Genomic DNA, 7,774 nt, shown 5'->3' with positions numbered 1-7,774 from the left:
TGCTGATTGTTAATTAGGGCACACAGTAGCAAACGTTCTGCAACACAAAACAAGTGTTTCTTATTGGACAAAACGGAGTTAGTACCACCCGGTTTCACTGTGTTTTCTTCTGTTCTGTTCCTAATGAACACACCCCATGGTGAGCCTACTCATCGACACAGTGAACCCATAACTCAGTGGTTTTCAAACCCCTTCTTCAGGGACGCCTGGATGTCTCACATTAAATTTAGCAGAAGACAGCTTGGTCACAAACAACCATGCCGGATGACAAAACCCCGACCAACGGGTTTTTGGAAGAAGAGCCAGAGTCAAATCACTAGTACACGCATCAGGGCCCCTTTTTAGAATGTCCACTACCACCCAGCAAATAACTTGTCTACATTCCTAGGTATTGAATGCTGTTGGCTTCACTTCAGCAGGTTACTGGACACTATGAAGGGGTTCACTCCTTTAGACAAGAGGAATGGGGGGAGGAATGAAGGGAGGCTGGTTATTAAGTACTGGGGGGGGGGGGTAATAGGGGAGGTACAGTTTAATCACTCACAGGGGGGCTTCGCATGGGGGTAAATGCTATGGCTTATGTAATATAATATGTTTACAAGTGAGCACCTATCTATAGCCCTGACTTGAAATTGATACGACTGGGAAATTCAACTGAATCAGCCCCCTGTGGTGACATAACACCAGTAAAGTAGTAAACATACAGGCAATAATATACCTGACTGTTCTCTCTACCACGATACACAATAATATACCTGACTGTTCCCTCTACCACGATACACAATAATATACCTGACTGTTCTCTCTACCACGATACACAATAATATACCTGACTGTTCTCTCTACCACGATACACAATAATATACCTGACTGTTCTCTCTACCATGATACACAATAATATACCTGACTGTTCTCTCTACCACGATACACAATAATATACCTGACTGTTCCCTTATCAAGGTGTTCTCTACCATGATACACAATAATATACCTGACTGTTCCCTTATCAAGGTGTTCTCTACCATGATACACAATAATATACCTGACTGTTCCCTTATCAAGGTGTTCTCTACCATGATACACAATAATATACCTGACTGTTCCCTTATCAAGGTGTTCTCTACCATGATACACAATAATATACCTGACTGTTCCCTTATCAAGGTGTTCTCTACCATGATACACAATAATATACCTGACTGTTCCCTCTACCATGATACACAATAATATACCTGACTGTTCCCTCTACCATGATACACAATAATATACCTGACTGTTCTCTCTACCACGATACACAATAATATACCTGACTGTTCCCTTATCAAGGTGTTCTCTACCATGATACACAATAATATACCTGACTGTTCCCTTATCAAGGTGTTCTCTACCATGATACACAATAATATACCTGACTGTTCCCTCTACCATGATACACAATAATATACCTGACTGTTCCCTCTACCACGACACACAATAATATACCTGACTATTCCCTTATCAAGGTGTTCTCTACCATGATACACAATAATATACCTGACTATTCCCTCTACCATGATACACAATAATATACCTGACTGTTCCCTCTACCATGATACACAATAATATACCTGACTGTTCCCTCTACCATGATACACAATAATATACCTGACTGTTCCCTTAACAAGGTGTTCTCTACCATGATACACAATAATATACCTGACTGTTCACTTATCAAGGTGTTCTCTACCATGATACACAATAATATACCTGACTGTTCCCTTATCAAGGTGTTCTCTACCATGATACACAATAATATACCTGACTGTTCCCTCTACCATGATACACAATAATATACCTGACTGTTCCCTCTACCATGATACACAATAATATACCTGACTGTTCCCTCTACCATGATACACAATAATATACCTGACTGTTCCCTTATCAAGGTGTTCTCTACCATGATACACAATAATATACCTGACTGTTCCCTCTACCATGATACACAATAATATACCTGACTGTTCCCTCTACCATGATACACAATAATATACCTGACTGTTCCCTCTACCATGATACACAATAATATACCTGACTATTCCCTTATCAAGGTGTTCTCTACCATGCACATACAAACACACAGATTGGGTTGAATTACTTTCAATAGAACTAGTTTGTGTCCCTCCCCCCTGTGACTCCACCTCTCTCCCTCTGTCACTCCCAACGTCCGTCCCTCCTTTTCTCCCTCTACCCTCCCCTCCCTCCCTCTCTCCTTCCCTCTCTCCTTCCCTCCCTCCTTCCCTCTCTCCCTCTGTCTCTCCCTGTCCTCTCTCAGAGCCTGGGATGATGATGACAGTTACATAACAATGGAATCAAATGTATTTGCAGCTGAATGCAGTGCAGAGCGTAGCGGCCACGGCAGGATATCACATACACTCTCAAATCTCTCTCTCTCTCTCTCTCTCCCTCTCTCCCCTGCCGACACTTCTCCTCCCTCTCTCTCTCTCTCTCTCTCCCTCTCCCCTGCCAACACTTCTTCTCCCTCTCTCTCTCTCTCTTTCTCTCTCCCCTGCTGACACTTCTCCTTTCTCTCTCTCTCTCTCTCCCTCTCCCTCCAGCCCTCTATCTCTCTCTGTCTCTCTCCCTCTCTCCCCTGCCGACACTTCTCCTCCCTCTCTCTCTCTCCCTCTCTCTCTCTCTCTCTCTCTCTCACCTGTCGATCACTTCTCCTCCCTTCTTTCCCTTTCTTCTACTCCTCACACCCCCTTAACACTAGAACCCCTTTTTGAAGCCTTAATTGGTTCCTTTGAGGGATTTGTATAGGTAGCAGTCGCTGGCTAAAGAAAAGTGTTTTGTTGTTAGGAGCTCTCCTCAAACAATAGCATGGCATTTTTTCTCAGTGATAGCTACTGTAAATTGGACAGTGCAGTTATATTAACAAGAATTTAAGCTTTCAGCCGATATAAGACACTTATATGTACCGACATTTGTTGTTTCTCTAAAATCTGCAATCGTGACACAAGGCGCTGCATAATTTACAACTGTCCCGTTGACGGAACGCCGATCCCTAAGAAGCCCCTTAACACTAGAACCCCTTAACGCTAGAACCCCTCAACGCTAGAACCCTTTAACACTAGAACCCCTTAACACTAGAACCCCTTAACACTAGAACCCCTTAATACTACAACCGCTGGGTGTCGATGGACCCCCCTTAACACTAGAACCCCTTAACACTAGAACCCCTTAACGCTAGAACCCCTTAATACTAGAACCGCTGGGCGTCGATGGACCCCCCTTAACACTAGAACCCCTTAACACGAGAACCCCTTAACCCTAGAACCCCTTAACACGAGAACCATTTAACACTAGAACCCCTTAACAATAGAACCCCTTAATGCTAGAACCCTTTAATACTAGAACCGCTGGGCGTCGATGGACCCCCCTTAAAACTAGAACCCCTTAACACGAGAACCCCTTAACCCTAGAACCCCTTAACACGAGAACCATTTAACATTAGAACCCCTTAACACTAGAACCCCTTAACGCTAGAACCCCTTAATACTAGAACCGCTGGGTGTCGATGGACCCCCCTTAACACTAGAACCCCTTAACACGAGAACCCCTTAACACGAGAACCCCTTAACACTAGAACCCTTTAACATGAGAACCCCTTAACACTAGAACCCCTTTAATACTAGAACCCCTTTAATACTAGAACCCCTTCACACTAGAACCCCTTCACACTAGAACCCCTTAACACTAGAACCCCTTAACACTAGAACCCCTTTAACACTAGAACCCCTTTAACACTAGAACCCCTTAATACTAGAACCCCTTAACACTAGAACCCCTTAACGCTAGAACCCCTTAACACTAGAACCCCTTAATACTAGAACCGCTGGGCGTCGATGGACCCCCCTTAACACTAGAACCCCTTAACACGAGAACCCCTTAACACGAGAACCCCTTAACACTAGAACCCCTTAACACTAGAACCCCTTAACGCTAGAACCCCTTAATACTAGAACCGCTGGGCGTCGATAGACCCCCCCTTAACACTAGAACCCCTTAACACAAGAACCCCTTAACACGAGAACCCCTTAACACTAGAACCCTTTAACATGAGAACCCCTTAACACTAGAACCCCTTTAATACTAGAACCCCTTTAATACTAGAACCCCTTCACACTAGAACCCCTTCACACTAGAACCCCTTAACACTAGAACCCCTTAACACTAGAACCGCTGGGTGTCGATGGACCCCCCTTAACACTAGAACCCCTTTAACACTAGAACCCCTTAATACTAGAACTACTGGGCGTCGATGGACCCCCCTTCAAGCTAATAGGCATTCAACAGTGTAATTAATATATTTCATATATGCTATCACAAACAACTAATAATTTGGTTGTGTTTATGAAGGCCTTGGGTTACATTATAATAGGATTTGTATTTGATTTCAAATAACACAATAGCATTTGAATTAGTTTATGTTACTGTAGGCTATATGTAAAAAAAAAACACCAAAACACAACAACGTGGTGAATACATGTTATTAGTGGAGTGGCGTTGTTACAACTACGAAACAGGAAGCATATGAGTTGGAACACGGTTACAGCTTGTTTTTATAACGACGTAAATAAAATATTAAATATCCCAGCCACCAAGAAGCACGGTCATATAATGAAAACATCAGCAGTCTAAACGTCGTTATAAGAGACCGATGTGGATATTTTCCCAGAGATTGAAAGCCGTTCAGCGTGTACAATTACACACACTCTCACAGCCTATTCCCAGCAGGCCAGGATAGACTGATAAGACGGCTGTGACTTGGTGAACTGATACAGGGTACAGACCATTTAGAGATTATAATTACAATGGATCAACACAATACAACGAACCGCCCTGTTCTTCATTCACCATTGGTGATTACATAATGATGCTTATTTTGCTTCCCCTCTGACCATTCTGCCCCATCATCCTCTACTTCATTTATCTCATCTGTTGTTATATTTGTTATTTATTATTTAACCTTTATTTAACTAGGCAAGTCGGTTAAGAAGTGGGTTAACAGTGGGTTAACTGCCTTGTTCAGGGGCAGAACGACAGATTTATACTTTGTCAGCTCGGGGATTCGATCCAGCAACCTTTCTGGCCCAACGCTCTAACCACTAAGCTACCTGCCGCCCCGTGTGAAATTATGTGTGAAATTAGATTCTGTATAGTTTAGGTTCAGTTTCCAGGAAATTGTAGGGGTGGTTATCAGCTGGGCACTGCACTTTCAACTGTTGGGAGAAGGAGGGGAGCAGGCCCTACTATTGGGAGAAGGAGGGGAGCAGGCCCTACTGTTGGGAGAAGGAGGGGAGCAGGCCCTACTGTTGGGAGAAGGAGGGGAGCAGGCCCTACTATTGGGAGAAGGAGGGGAGCAGGCCCTACTGTTGGGAGAAGGAGGGGAGCAGGCCCTACTGTAGGGAGAAGGAGGGGAGCAGGCCCTACTGTTGGGAGAACGAGGGGAGCAGGCCCTACTGTTGGGAGAAGGAGGGGAGCAGGCCCTACTGTTGGGAGAAGGAGGGGAGCAGGCCCTACTGTTGGGAGCAGGCTGGGGGCAGGCCCTACTGTTGGGAGCAGGAGGGGAGCAGGCCCTACTGTTGGGAGGAGGAGGGGAGCAGGCCCTACTATTGGGAGAAGGAGGGGAGCAGGCCCTACTGTTGGGAGAAGGAGGGGAGTAGGCCCTACTGTTGGGAGGAGGAGGGGAGCAGGCCCTACTGTTGGGAGCAGGCTGGGGGCAGGCCCTACTGTTGGGAGCAGGAGGGGAGCAGGCCCTACTGTTGGGAGGAGGAGGGGAGCAGGCCCTACTATTGGGAGAAGGAGGGAAGCAGGCCCTACTATTGGGAGAAGGAGTGGAGCAGGCCCTACTGTTGGGAGAAGGAGGGGAGCAGGCCCTACTGTTGGGAGAAGGAGGGGAGCAGGCCCTACTGTTGGGAGAAGGAGGGGAGCAGGCCCTACTGTTGGGAGGAGGAGGGGAGCAGGCCCTACTGTTGGGAGAAGGAGGGGAGCAGGCCCTACTGTTGGGAGCAGGCTGGGGTCAGGCCCTACTGTTGGGAGAAGGAGGGGAGTAGGCCCTACTGTTGGGAGGAGGAGGGGAGCAGGCCCTACTGTTGGGAGCAGGCTGGGGTCAGGCCCTACTGTTGGGAGCAGGAGGGGAGCAGGCCCTACTGTTGGGAGGAAGAGGGGAGCAGGCCCTACTGTTGGGACAAGGAGGGGAGCAGGCCCTACTATTGGGAGAAGGAGGGGAGCAGGCCCTACTGTTGGGAGAAGGAGGGGAGCAGGCCCTACTGTTGGGAGAAGGAGGGGAGCAGGCCCTACTATTGGGAGAAGGAGGGGAGCAGGCCCTACTGTTGGGAGAAGGAGGGGAGCAGGCCCTACTGTAGGGAGAAGGAGGGGAGTAGGCCCTACTGTTGGGAGAACGAGGGGAGCAGGCCCTACTGTTGGGAGAAGGAGGGGAGCAGGCCCTACTGTTGGGAGAAGGAGGGGAGCAGGCCCTACTGTTGGGAGCAGGCTGGGGGCAGGCCCTACTGTTGGGAGCAGGAGGGGAGCAGGCCCTACTGTTGGGAGGAGGAGGGGAGCAGGCCCTACTATTGGGAGAAGGAGGGGAGCAGGCCCTACTGTTGGGAGAAGGAGGGGAGTAGGCCCTACTGTTGGGAGGAGGAGGGGAGCAGGCCCTACTGTTGGGAGCAGGCTGGGGGCAGGCCCTACTGTTGGGAGCAGGAGGGGAGCAGGCCCTACTGTTGGGTTGGAGGAGGGGAGCAGGCCCTACTATTGGGAGAAGGAGGGGAGCAGGCCCTACTGTTGGGAGAAGGAGGGGAGCAGGCCCTACTGTTGGGAGAAGGAGGGGAGCAGGCCCTACTGTTGGGAGAAGGAGGGGAGCAGGCCCTACTGTTGGGAGGAGGAGGGGAGCAGGCCCTACTGTTGGGAGAAGGAGGGGAGCAGGCCCTACTGTTGGGAGCAGGCTGGGGTCAGGCCCTACTGTTGGGAGAAGGAGGGGAGTAGGCCCTACTGTTGGGAGGAGGAGGGGAGCAGGCCCTACTGTTGGGAGCAGGCTGGGGTCAGGCCCTACTGTTGGGAGCAGGAGGGGAGCAGGCCCTACTGTTGGGAGGAAGAGGGGAGCAGGCCCTACTGTTGGGACAAGGAGGGGAGCAGGCCCTACTGTTGGGAGAAGGAAGGGAGCAGGCCCTACTGTTGGGAGAAGGAGGGGAGCAGGCCCTACTGTTGGGAGGAGGAGGGGAGCAGGCCCTACTGTTGGGAGAAGGAGGGGAGCAGGCCCTACTGTTGGGAGAAGGAGGGGAGCAGGCCCTACTGTTGGGAGAAGGAGGGGAGCAGGCCCTACTGTTGGGAGGAGGAGGGGAGCAGGCCCTACTGTTGGGAGAAGGAGGGGAGCAGGCCCTACTGTTGGGAGAAGGAGGGGAGCAGGCCCTACTGTTGGGAGGAGGAGGGGAGTAGGCCCTACTGTTGGGAGCAGGAGGGGAGCAGGCCCTACTGTTTGGAGAAGGAGGGGAGGTGAAAAGAGGAGAAGGTAGGAGAGGCAAAGAGAAGAGCAGAGGGAAGGGAGGAGAGGCAAAGAGAAGAGCAGAGGGAAGGGAGGAGAGGCAAAGAGAAGAGCAGAGGGAAGGGAGGAGAGGCAAAGAGAAGAGCAGAGGGAAGGGAGGAGAGGCAAAGAGAAGAGCAAAGGGAAGGGAGGAGAGGCAAAGAGAAGAGCAGAGGGAAGAGAGGAGAGGCAAATAGAAGGGCAGAGGGA

General features: G+C 49.5%; 1 long non-coding RNA gene across 1 annotated transcript; it reads right to left on the bottom strand.

Annotated features, from left to right (window-relative positions):
- Positions 1-766: 766 nt before the first annotated feature.
- LOC115203548 (uncharacterized) lies at positions 767-2,160 on the bottom strand. The gene is made up of 2 exons (XR_003880197.1): positions 2,071-2,160; positions 767-2,033 (listed from the first exon to the last, which is right to left on the bottom strand). It is a non-coding gene; the product is annotated as an uncharacterized LOC115203548 (long non-coding RNA).
- Positions 2,161-7,774: the final 5,614 nt, after the last annotated feature.

This window comes from Salmo trutta, chromosome 12, assembly GCF_901001165.1.
Source record: "Salmo trutta chromosome 12, fSalTru1.1, whole genome shotgun sequence".
Taxonomy (NCBI): Eukaryota; Metazoa; Chordata; class Actinopteri; order Salmoniformes; family Salmonidae; genus Salmo; species Salmo trutta.
This window is presented reverse-complemented; position numbering and strand designations above follow the sequence as displayed.